The 11,947-nt window shown below is 42.1% G+C and overlaps 1 pseudogene; it reads left to right on the top strand.

Moving 5' to 3' along the window:
- LOC147821207 (hepatoma-derived growth factor-related protein 3 pseudogene) lies at positions 1-10,059 on the top strand (annotated as a pseudogene).
- The last annotated feature ends 1,888 nt before the right edge of the window (positions 10,060-11,947 follow it).

Here is an 11,947-nt window from a genome sequence, read left to right on the forward strand (position 1 = left end):
ATGGCGCGTCCGCGACCCCGCGAGTACAAGGCGGGCGACTTGGTCTTCGTCAAGGTGAAGGGCTACCCACACTGGCCGGCGCGGACGGATGAGCTCCCAGAGGGAGCTGTGACGCCTCCAGCAAACAAGTATCCTATCTTCTTTTTTGGCACCCATGAAACTGCATTTCTGGGTCCCATAGATCTTTTTCCATATAAGGACTACAAAGACAAGTTTGTAAAGTCAAACAAACGGAAAGGATTTTGTGAGACCAGGATAAACCCAAGAAATGCCATCTTGGCCTGTAGATAAACTCCCCTCATGTCCCTCCCCTTACAAAATAGATGTTTTTGTAACGGCTTGTTCTGCTTCTGTAAACTTGCTTCATCGCTTCTTGGAAAGAGATAGTGCCTGGTGCCTCCCTTTACCGTAAATTGCCCTAATCTGACAAGATAGCAAGATAGCTGAGTTGTGAATTAACTTACACTTCAACTTCTCTTCTCAAAATAACACCTGTAAAAGCTATGCTGCTATAACACCCTATATAAACTGTGCTGTTCCTGGACTCAGGGCTTCACTTCGCTTAGGGAATGGAGTCCACGCGCGTGAATAGACTCCTTCCAGTTTAACTTTGTCGTTGGTCCCAGTGTTTGGTGATTTATCGGCTCGCTTGGCACAACAGATTTAATGAAGGATTGTGGGAAATAGAAAATAACCAAGGAGTAAAGTTTACTAGTTACCAGGCAATTCAACAGCAGAGCTCTTCAGAAACTGAGGGAGAAGGTGGAAATACTACAGATGCAAGCAGTGAGGAAGAAGGTGACAGGGTAGAAGAAGATGGAAAAGGCAAAAGAAAGAATGAAAAAGGAAGCTCAAAACTGAAAAAGTCATATACTTCAAAGAAATCCTCTAAACAATCCCGGAAATCTCCAGGTGATGAAGATGATAAAGACTGCAGAGAAGAGGAAAACAAAAGCAGCTCTGAAGGTGGAGATCCTGGCAATGACACAAGAAACACAGCTTCAGACCTGCAGAAAACCAGCGAAGGACCTAGCTACCACAATGAATGCTGCATATTTCAAGAAACCACAAGAAGTTTAAATGTTTGGTTGTCCAATATTCTTGGATTTGATATGAACCAACACATAGTCTTTGTTGTCACTGGCAGAACCCCAGTTTGTACATACACTCACATTCCTCTCTGTTTTGTTAGGAAAAAAAGACATTTTAATCTTTTTTAAGGTTATTGATTTAATTTTATGTTACTGGGTTGCATGATGTTGCCCTTAACCACTAAGGATTATCAAAATTTTTGCATTATCTCACATGTCTAGGATCCTTTTATCAAGGCAGTTATGTTCATCATTTTCCTGCCTTTACCCCACCATCACCAAACACTTAGTATTTAATAGTTTGTGTTTAATATTAATTAGCATTTTAAGTGGCTTAAGCATTTTAATGCTTAAGGATGGGATTTCGTTTTTGACAGAATCCAAGAATTAATTCCTAGATGCATAATGTTGGTATATTGTAGATGAAATTTAAATCATCCTTAGGTTTTGAGGCCACGTGTGAAGTTTAACCATACTGTACAATATCTTTACTGTATTAGAAATAGCTAGTTGACAGCTTATACTTCTCAAAACTCATGTTGTTAGGTACACAATTTGAGTTTCTATATGTGAAGTTAGTGAATCTTTTTGTGTTACTCCAAAATAAAGGCAAGGATTTATTTTTTCCCAGTGCCAGTACATTTTGAGCTAACCACTCAAGGTAAATACTTTACATTTTAAAGCTGAAATCAGCAACAACCCTATGGGAAACCAGACAAAGAATTGAGCATTAAATATAGAGTTTTTCAATGACCTGTTTTCTTTTTGGAACTAGAATTAGAATAGTTAATATTCATCCACAAAACATTACTGTGTGTACATTTTTGTTGCTTTTGTGACAACAGAGAATTTTATTTATTTTTATGCCAGTTTATATTGTGAGAACACACTTAGTCACTTTGGGTTATATCAATCCTGTTATGCTTGTCCTCGGAACATCTTTCACATATTCAAGGTTTGTAGTTGAAAAGTTTATTGTAAAAAAAATCAAAAACAAAAAAATTTATTGTTTTTACCGAATAAATTTATTGGAATGTGAAAAAAAAATAAAATAAAAATCTTCTGCACTGCAAGAGAAACCACCAACAGAGCTACAACGTAGAAAAACTTTTTTAAAAATCCTTTTATTGGTACACTTTAGGTGTACAATACAATGACATTCATCATTGGAGATATGCACCTTTACATACTCTCTTGGTTCTTATTTGTCCCCCTTTCCCCTACCCTCCCTTCAACCCCTCCATCCCTCCCTATTTACAAAGACTTTGTTTCCATTTTTTCATTTTCTCATATTAATTCCATTCCCTTTTCTTTCCCCTTCCCCTCCTACTTCCCCCTCCCCTTTGCCCCTTTTCTTCCTGTTTCACATTATCTATTATACCTTTTAGTCCTTATTTACACTTTCAATTTCTCACACCAGAGAAACTATTCGGTATTTACACGTGTGTCCTATTTATTTCACTTAAGGGTATTGCTTCAATGTGCATCCACTTAGCTATAAATGTCTCTAATTTCTCATTTTTGATGGCTGAGTAGTACTCCATTTTATTAAAAAAACCACATTTTCTTTTTCCAGTCTCCAGTTGATGGGCACTTGGGCTGTTTCCAAGCTTTAGCTATTACAAACTGTGCTGCTATGAACATGGGTGCACATATATCACTGTGGTATGATTCTTTTAATTCTTTGGGGAAGATCCCCAGCAGTGGAATAGTGGGGTCAAATGGGACTTCCAGTCCTAGTTCTTTGAGGTATCTCCATACTGATTTCCACAGTGCTTGCACTAGTCTACACTCCCACCAGCAGTGGAGCAGGGTTCCTCTTTCCCCACAGCCCCGCCAGCATTTGTTATTGGTTGATTTCATGATAGCAGCCATTCCTTCTGGAGTGAAGTGGAATCTCAGTGTTGTTTTCATTTGCATCTCTCGAATGACCAGTGATGTTGAACATTTTTTCATGTATTTATTTGCTATTTCTACTTCTTTGTCTGAGAAACGTCTGTTCATTTCAGATGCCCATTTTTGGATTGAGTCTTTAAATTTGGGAGGTCTGATCTTTTTAAGTTCTTTATAGATTCGAGATAGTAGACCTTTGTCTGAGGAAGAGCAGGTGAAGATTTTTTTCCCACATTGTGGGTTGTCTCTTCACACTGCTGGTGGTTTCTCTTGCTGTGCAGAAGCTTTTTAATAAGAAGAGATCCCATTTGTTGATTGTTTGTGCTAGTTCACGGGCAACTGAGGTTTTGTTCATAAAATCTTTTCCTACACCGATGTCTTCAAGGGTTCTACCTAACCTCTGTTCCAACTCGTTCAGAGTTTCTATTTTAATATTTAAATCTTTAATCCATTTAGATTTTAGTTTAGTGCATGGTGAGAGATATAGGTCTAGTTTTAATCTTTGGCAAGTTGAAGCCCAATTATTCCAACACCATTTATTAAAGAGGCTATCTTTCTTCCAGTGAGGGTGTTTGGCTCCTTTGTCAAAGATGAGATGGCTGAGTGTGTCTGGTGTTGTTTCTGCATCTTCTAACCTGTTCCACTGGTCCTCAAGTCTGTTTCTTTGCCAGTACCATGCTGTTTTTATCACAGTAGCTTTGTAGTAGAGTTGCAGGTTGGGGATTGTGATACCCCCCGCCATGTCTCTGTTATCTAGAATTGCTTTTGCTATTCTGGGTCTCTTCTTGCTCCAAATGAATTTTTGGATTGTTTTCTCGAGGTCTATGAAGTATGCTGCTGGGATCTCAATTGGAATTGCATTAAATCTATATAGCAGTTTTGGAAGTATGGCCATTTTCACTCTATTAATCCTTCCTACCCAGGAGCAGGGGATGTCTGTCCATTTTCTGATATCATCTTCAATCTCTCTTTTCAGAGTGCCATAGTTTTCAGAGAAGAGGTCTTTGATTTCTTTCATTAGGATGATTCCTAGGTACTTCAGTTTTTTGGATGCTATTGTGAAAGGAATTATTTGCCCTATTTCTCTCTCAGTGAGTCTGTCATTCGTGTAGAGGAAAGCTATTGATTTTTGTGTGTTGACCTTGTAACCAGCTACTTGACTGAATTTGGTTATTAAGTCTAGAAGACTTTTGGTGGAGTTCTTGGGGTCTTCTATGTAGAGTATATAGTTTTCCACCCTTTAACTTTCAGTCTATGAGTTTCCTTTTGAATTAAGTATGTTTCTTGTATGCAGCATATTGTTGGATTTTGCTTCTTGACCCATTCTGCCAGTCTATTTCTTTTGATTGGTGAATTGAGACCATTAACATTGATGGCTATAACTGAAACGTATTGACTTGTCATTGCCATGACTTTCTTTTTGTTGGGTTCTCCCCCTTTACATTTAATTTCTTGTCATGTCAGATGGGTTCATTCTGCTCTGCTTCCTGGGGTTGTGATCCTCAATGTCTGTTCCTAGGATATTGTGTAAAATTCTTTGGAGTGCTGGTTTGGTATTCACGAAGTTCCTAAGGTGCTCTTTGTCATGAAAGTATCTTATTTCTCCATCCATTTTGAAAGATAGTTTTGCAGGGTACATCAATCTGGGTTGGAGGCTGTTTTCTTTTAGGGCTTGGAATATGTCACTCCAAGATCTTCTTGCCTTGATGGTTTGTGTTGAGAAGTCTGCTGTGATTCTGATGGGCTTTCCTTTGTATGTGATTTGTTTCTTTTCTCTGACTGCTTGGAGAACTTCGTTCTTCTGTTGAGATTCTGGAATCTTAACAATTATATGCCTATATGTAGATTTGTTTTGATCAAGGCTATTTGGAGTCCTATATGCCTCACTTATCTGTATGTCAAGCTCTTTTCCTCTGCTTGGGAAGTTTTCTGCCATTATTTCTGTGAAGAGATTTTTTATGTCATCTACACTCTCTCCTGTTTCTTCATTGAGCCCAATCAGTCTTATGTTATTCTTTTTTGCATCATCTAGCAGCTGCTGGATTGATTTCTCATGTTCCCTTATAATTTTGAAGCAATTTTTCTTTTCCTGGTCACTAATTGCAATCTTATCTTCTATATCTGAAATTCTGTCCTCACATTGGCTCCTTCTGCTGTGTAGACTTGCAATGGAGTTTTTCATGTCCTAGAAATCTATTTGCATCTGTTTTATGGATTCCATTTGTTTCTTATGTTGAGATTCCATCATGTTCCTCAGCTCCTCTCTAGATTTATTAATCATGTCTTGCACTAGGGGCACAATTTCTCCTGTTATCTGAGAAATTATTTCTGATTTCATTTTTTCCAGATCCCCTTTTGTTGCCAGTTCAGTGGGTCCAGGTGGTTGAGTATCAGAGTGTTCCATCTCATTTCCCTTTGGGGTTGCTGTAGGTGATCTGGAAGTCTGGTTTTGAGACTTATTTACGTGTTTTCTCATTTTGACTGGGGCAGGGGGCTGTTAGCGCCTGCACAGATTACCTCCTCTGAGCTGGGTGAGGTGGGACAGGGGCTGGGAGCAGCAGTAGGGATGGTGACCCAAAAGCCCTTTCCTGTGGGCTGGGAGCAGCCGGAGGGATGGTGGCCAGGAAACCCCTTCCTCTGGACCAGGAGCAGTGGGATGGTGGCTCAGAAGCCCCTCCCTCTGGGCCGGGAGCGGTGGGAGGGATTGTGGCCCGGAAGCCCCTTCCTCTGGGCCAGGAGCAGCAGGACAGAAGGTGGCCCAAAAGCCCTTTCCTCTGGGCTGGGAGCAGCGGGAGGGATGGTGACCGGGAAGCCCCTTCCTCTGAACCAGGAACAGTGGGACAACAGCTCAGAAGCCCCTCCCTCTGGGCCGGGAACAGTGGGACTCAGTACCTTGGTCTGGTGGTCTGGTGTCCTCTGCGTCTTTGTAGTGTGGAATCAGGTGGCTGCCTGTCTGCAGCGGGGTGATTTGGTGTCTTCCACATGACTGGGGACCTCGGTAGGGTCTCTGAGTCAATTTTTTATACCAATGATCTCTGACTCTATTCCTTCCTCAAGACCTATGGTATTTAAGTTTGTTGTTTTATAGTCTGGGAGCTCTTTGACCTTTTTTGTTTTTTCTTGTTTATTTTCAGTATTACTAGTAAATATTCCATTTTGTCAACATTGTTCTCAAGTCCTGATATTCTGTCTTCTGACTGACCTTGCCTATTGCCAAAACTTTCAACTCAATTTTTCATTTCCACAATTTCTGATTGATTCTTTTCCATAACCTCTATTTCTGTACTAAAATGGTCTTTTGAGCTTGCATTGTTTTCATTAATCCATTGACCTGTTTATTTATATTTTAAGCTCATTGATCATCTTAGCAATGGATTCATTCAACTGCTTAGTTACATTTTCTATAAATTTGTTGATCATCTCAGCAATTAATTTATTCAGTTCTTATTTCTATCTTCTTTGATCTCTTGAAAATTTTTCACTATTTGGTGAATTTTTTTTCTGGAAATTCATCTACTTTTAGGACCTGTGATTTCTGCCTCTAAGGAGTTATGGATTTTGGAGCCATCTTGTTGCCTTGTTTTCTCACATTTATTGTGGTTTTAGGGTTGGAAGTTGCAGATTCACTGAGATAGAAAGCTCTTCCACTATAGTAGAGATGTCTTTATGAAGTGGATTTCTCCTTGTGATCTGCTCAATCACTTGGAGTGATTTGTCTGTCTCTGTCAACATCTGTTCAGCCTATTCAGAATACAAAGATCTTTCCCTAGCGCTGCCCCATGGGGAAAGAACAATTATCTGCTATGTCGCCATCCAAAGTTACAATCATTGTATCCAACTTGTTTAGACTGTTGTCAACTCTTTCAATAGCCCATGAATATGAGGGAATAGAAATGACGAATAGGCTGGGAATTAGGCAAAAAAAAGAAAAAGGAAAGAAAAAATTTTTTAATCCAGAGATACAGAAATGACTGGCAGAAAGAACAAAAATAGGTTTGTTTGGGTGTTTTTTGTTGGTTTTTGTTTGTTTGGTTGGTTGGTTGGTTGGTTTTTGCCCAGAAAGAGGGAAGGGAATTTTAAGAGGTTATGTGTGGGGGTGGCAAGATTGAAGAAAAGAGAAGAAAGTATAAGTTGAGAAGTTAACCGTATAGTATCAGTTGTTTGAGACATTGTTTAGAAAGACTCTATTATTTTGCTAGCAGGGGCAGTCACAGAGAGAAGAATAATAAAGCAGCCTAGAGAAAATTAATGATATTGAGATGAATACCAGTAATGTATATGGAGAACAGGGAAAGATACAGAAAGAAAAAAAGAAACAATATGAAAGAGGGACAGAGCAGAGAGCTAGAAGGAGGCCTGTGAGGGCTGTGGACAGCTGAGAAGAAAGGTAGCATAGCTGGAGAGAAGATGTAAGGGAATTATATCCAGTCATTGGACTAACTGCTCAAGAGAGTATAGTGCCCTTAAGAAGCAACCTCTGGCCAGGTGTGGTGGCACACACCTCTAACCCCACACTCAGGAGGCTGAGGCAGGAGGATCATCACTACATAGTGAGTCCAAGGCCAGCCTGAACTTCATAGTGAGACCCTGTCTCAAAAAACAATAACAACAACAGCAAAACAAAAAACAAATAAAAAAGAACCAATCTCTCTTACGGGAATACAGAGAGTCTGATATTATGAAACCAGGAAACTAATCCAAAGAGCACACCTAACAAGACCAAACCCAATTACACTCAGAAAATATCAATAGACAAGCAAAAACAAAAAGAGGTAAAGGGAAAAAGTAAGTTTGCATATACATGAAAATGGGAAAAGCAACAAACAAATGAAAAAAAAAAAGCAAAAACACAAGAAGACTGCCGTGCTCGGTTGGACAGGATAAATACCCGAGCCCTCTGTGCACGCTGCCTCTCCAGACCCCAGAGCAGCCTCTGTCCAGCCTCACTGCAGACCTGCCAGCGCCTCCGTGCAAAGCTCTTTCCCTCCCTTCCCACAGTCGCTGCACTGTGTGCCTCCGGGATCTGAAGTGGCCTCCCGTCGCCCTCTGACACCCTCTTAGCACCTGAGCCTGGCCTGGGGTCCTTTGCCACCTCTGTGGCTGTCTTCATTCCTCCAGTCCCTCCCTGGGTCACAGCCAGAGAATTTCTTAAACAAGGTCTCGATTAGACGACGATGGATGGTTAGCTCTCTGCTTAGATTTCCTTTCTGCTCCCACACATAATCCCTCAAACTTCCCCCCACCCCATTTCTGGGCACAAAAACATCCCCAAAAGCTATTTTCTCTTTATTCTTTAATTTTCTTCTGTTTCTTTTTTCTTTTCTGAACTCTCAGACTATCCCTTGTTATTATTGTTCCCTCATCTTCCTGGGTTATTAAAATAGTTGAAAATGTTTTACATAAGTTTGACAAGATTGTCTCTCTGGGTTCTGATATTAGTGGTAGTTGTTCTTCCTTCACAGTTCAGTGCCAGAGACAGAGCCTAGCACTCTGAGTAGGTTGAGTAGTAAGTTCAGTGTGATTTTGCACATGGAATCATTCCAAAAGCCATGGGCACATTACAGGGAGAAATCCACTTACTAAAGACATCTCCACACACCCCATGCGGTGGCGTACACCTGCACTCCCAGCACTCAGAAGGCTGAGGCAGGAAGATCGCCATGAGTTCAAGGCCAGCTTGGGCTACACAGACCTGTCTTAAAACACAATCAGTCGATCAAATAGCAACATGTATACCATAGTGGCAGAACTTTCTACCTTGACTGATTCACAACCATTAAAACAAGAATGAAAAAAAGAGAAATAATCACCAAAAACAGCCAAGTTAATAAGACATCACCAAAACTTAGGACTCTCCAAAAAATGACCTCACAGACACTGAAGTGGTAGCACCACCTACCCTCAGGGCTCGCACTTCCGTCTCTGTCTCAGTCCCCCAAGTCTTTCTGGGCTGCAGTTTCCTCTGTGTCCCATGCCATGGAGATGCAAGCCCAAGCCTGGGCATTTGTCCACCCCAAGCCACTGTTCTCTCTGGCTTATGACTCCCACAGGGCCCGGCAGCAGGGACACCTGCCCTTGTATGAGCATCTCAGTCCTCGGGTCCCCACATGCCAGCAGGAATCCCCCTGTGTTCAGCCCACACCAGGGTTGGTGGTTGTTGGGGTGAGTGCTAAGCTGGCTTCCACCTCCAGATGTGTGCAGACCCTCAATTATTTTGCAAACAGTGCAGAGGTAGAGTGGTAGGTCTGATTCTTGTTCTAGGTTCCTCTACTTCCACATTTCACCTGTGTGCTGTCTTGTCCAGGTCACATTACATTCTCATAGATGGTTTTGTTACCTTCCCGTGCAGCTGCAGAACTATTAGCCTGGGTGAGTGGCTTAGGGTGACCCGGGAATGCTGTTTCCTCTAGGCCAGCAGGATGGTGGGAAAAGTCACTACAGTCTACCTGACTCTTACATTTTGTTCTTGCAGAGTAGAGCACCAGCACCATATTCCAAGCCAGTCCACATCTTGAATACCACCACTGCATGGTAGGAGAGTTCTGTTGAGAGACAATTCTTTGTAAAATGCTGTCTAAGGAGGAACTTGTGTGTGTGTGTGTGTGTGTGTGTGTGTGTGTGTGTTCTGCAGATTCACATGTTGGCTAAGAATGGTGTCTTCTTCTTTTCTTGAAATTCAGTTTCCCCTTCTGTGACCAGTTTCCTCTTCTGTGACAGTAGATAAGAAAGGTTTTGACTATGGTTAGAATGAGCAAAATAGGAACACTACCAGGATGTGTATTGGTTGGTGACCCAGGAAGAAGCATTTGGCTTAATCAAATGAGTTAAATGAGGAGGGTTTAATAAAAGGACTATTAATTTATGTATGTGCTTGTTAGAGTTCCTTAAAGAACAGAATAATAGGATATATATACAAAATTATGCATATTTGTACAAAATTTCAAACTCAGGCTAACTTCCTCCTTCTACCCCCTCATTCCACCCAGGCTGTAAGCCAATTTGATGGTGCTACCCCAGATCAGCGTGAGTCCTCCGCCTCTGTTTACAGGCCTCCATGCTGCTCATCCCTGGGTGAACACTCGCCCTCACCACCAATAAATCAGCTCATCCACAGCACCCATCTTTGATCCACCTTTCAGCCAACCAACCAAATAAACTACTAGCCCCCCTTTTTTTAACTCCACAAGATGAAACATTAAATCCAGAATCTGCTTAATGGGCCCATATCAAGAAATTCAGCCCAATCTACTTTTATGTTACTTCCACTATTTCCAGTCCCATAGTGGTCCCTCAGACTTGTGCTTGTAAGAATCAGAAACCTCAAGGAATTCTTTGGAAGTGTAGTGTTTCTCTTTGTGAGTCACACTGTGCACCTCTAGGAGCCTTCTCAGGTTTGATCCTAGGTCTAAGTCTAGAGGCAAAAGGGAGGGGTGATGTGGGTGCCGAGGGACATCGGCATTGTGTCATTACTTCTCTCATAGGCAACACAAGGTTAGTTCCACCAGGCAGAAGTGGAGAAGCCAATACCATGCAGGTTGGAGGTGGGATGCCTCTGCCACTGAGGGTGGGGAAATCTCTTCCTCTGGCAAAATTAGAACTTAGGAGTCCATGTCCTCTGGCTCAGATAAGCATGACAGTACACATCTCTAATACTAACCTTCTGGGAGGCTGAGGCAGGAGGATCCCAAATTTGAGCTCAGCCTTGGCAAGTTAGTTAAACTCTGTCTCAATATTTAAAAAAAGGCAGGGGATGTAGCTCGGTGTGAAGACCCTGGGTTTAGTGCCCAGTACCACACACACACACACCACACACACACACTCACAAACACACACACATAACCCTAGCCCCTCTTAATGTCTCCATCACTATTTATAGATTCCCATTCTTTTCTAATCACTTTAACTATAAATCACATTTGAGGCTAAGAGTTAAACTTGTGGCTTAATTCAGTCAATCACATGATTAATGCTGTTGTGTTTCTGGCAACTTCAGCCATATGGCCACAAGAGAGAAGAAGCTCCCTTAGAAAGCTTTAGGTTTCTGGCAAGCAGCTAGGTGTACAGGCTGGGAGGCCCCTGGCCATCTGGTGTCCCGCTCCATCCGGCTCGTCACCCCTACCTGCGACCAGCGAGATGGTGAAGACCTCTAGGCACACCCACCAGCAAGCAGCTCAGCCGCGGGTGCCTGCAAACCCCCCTCCTCTGTGCCTGGCTGTGCCCCTACCTGGTTCCACACAACAGGGGCACAGGGGGACATAAAGGCCATTGTCCTGAGCTGCAGAAGTGAACAACAGAGAGAGGGCCTCTCTCAGGCTCCCTGATGAAAACTGAAGCCCACTGGAACAGTGAAGAGAATCTCTGCAATAAAGGCACACCAGACCCTCGTGCTTGGTAAGTTGGAGGGATCATCACCTCCCATGGGCACCTGGACTATCTTCAGGGGAAGGGAGCTGGAACCTGCTGTACAGCCTTGCAGAGTTCAACCCTGCTGGAGGACAGGACGCTCAACTTGGGATTTGCAGCCAGAAATCTGCCTGAATCTCACGGGTCTGTGACTGGCTTGCTAAGACTCATTGACTTATAACTGTACACTGCTGCCCACGTTGTCTGTTGTGACAGCAGAGACATACCCTGAAGGAGGCCCTTCATTTTTATCTTTTATTTGTTATTTTCAAAATTATTAGTAGTATTTTTTGCTCTTATTTTTAATTTTTTTTACTCTTTTCAAATTTTTGTTTTTCTATTTTTTCTCCTTTTCTCTTTTCTCTCTCTCTCACTCACTCCCTTGCTGTCCCACATTGTTCTTCATCTCCCTTTGTGTTCCTGTTCTGACCCTAATTCATATTTATTAATTTTTCTTTCTCTCACCTGTGTCCTCTAGCATCACTGCTAACCTTCCCCTATCCTTCAACTTATCTATCCCTCCCTTCCCAACTCCTTCTAACTCCCCATCTCAAAGGGTA

The sequence above is a fragment of the Heterocephalus glaber genome, unplaced genomic scaffold (assembly GCF_053883595.1).
Source record: "Heterocephalus glaber isolate CG9 unplaced genomic scaffold, H.glaber_assembly_v1.0 deba00001760, whole genome shotgun sequence".
NCBI classification, from domain to species: domain Eukaryota; kingdom Metazoa; phylum Chordata; class Mammalia; order Rodentia; family Bathyergidae; genus Heterocephalus; species Heterocephalus glaber.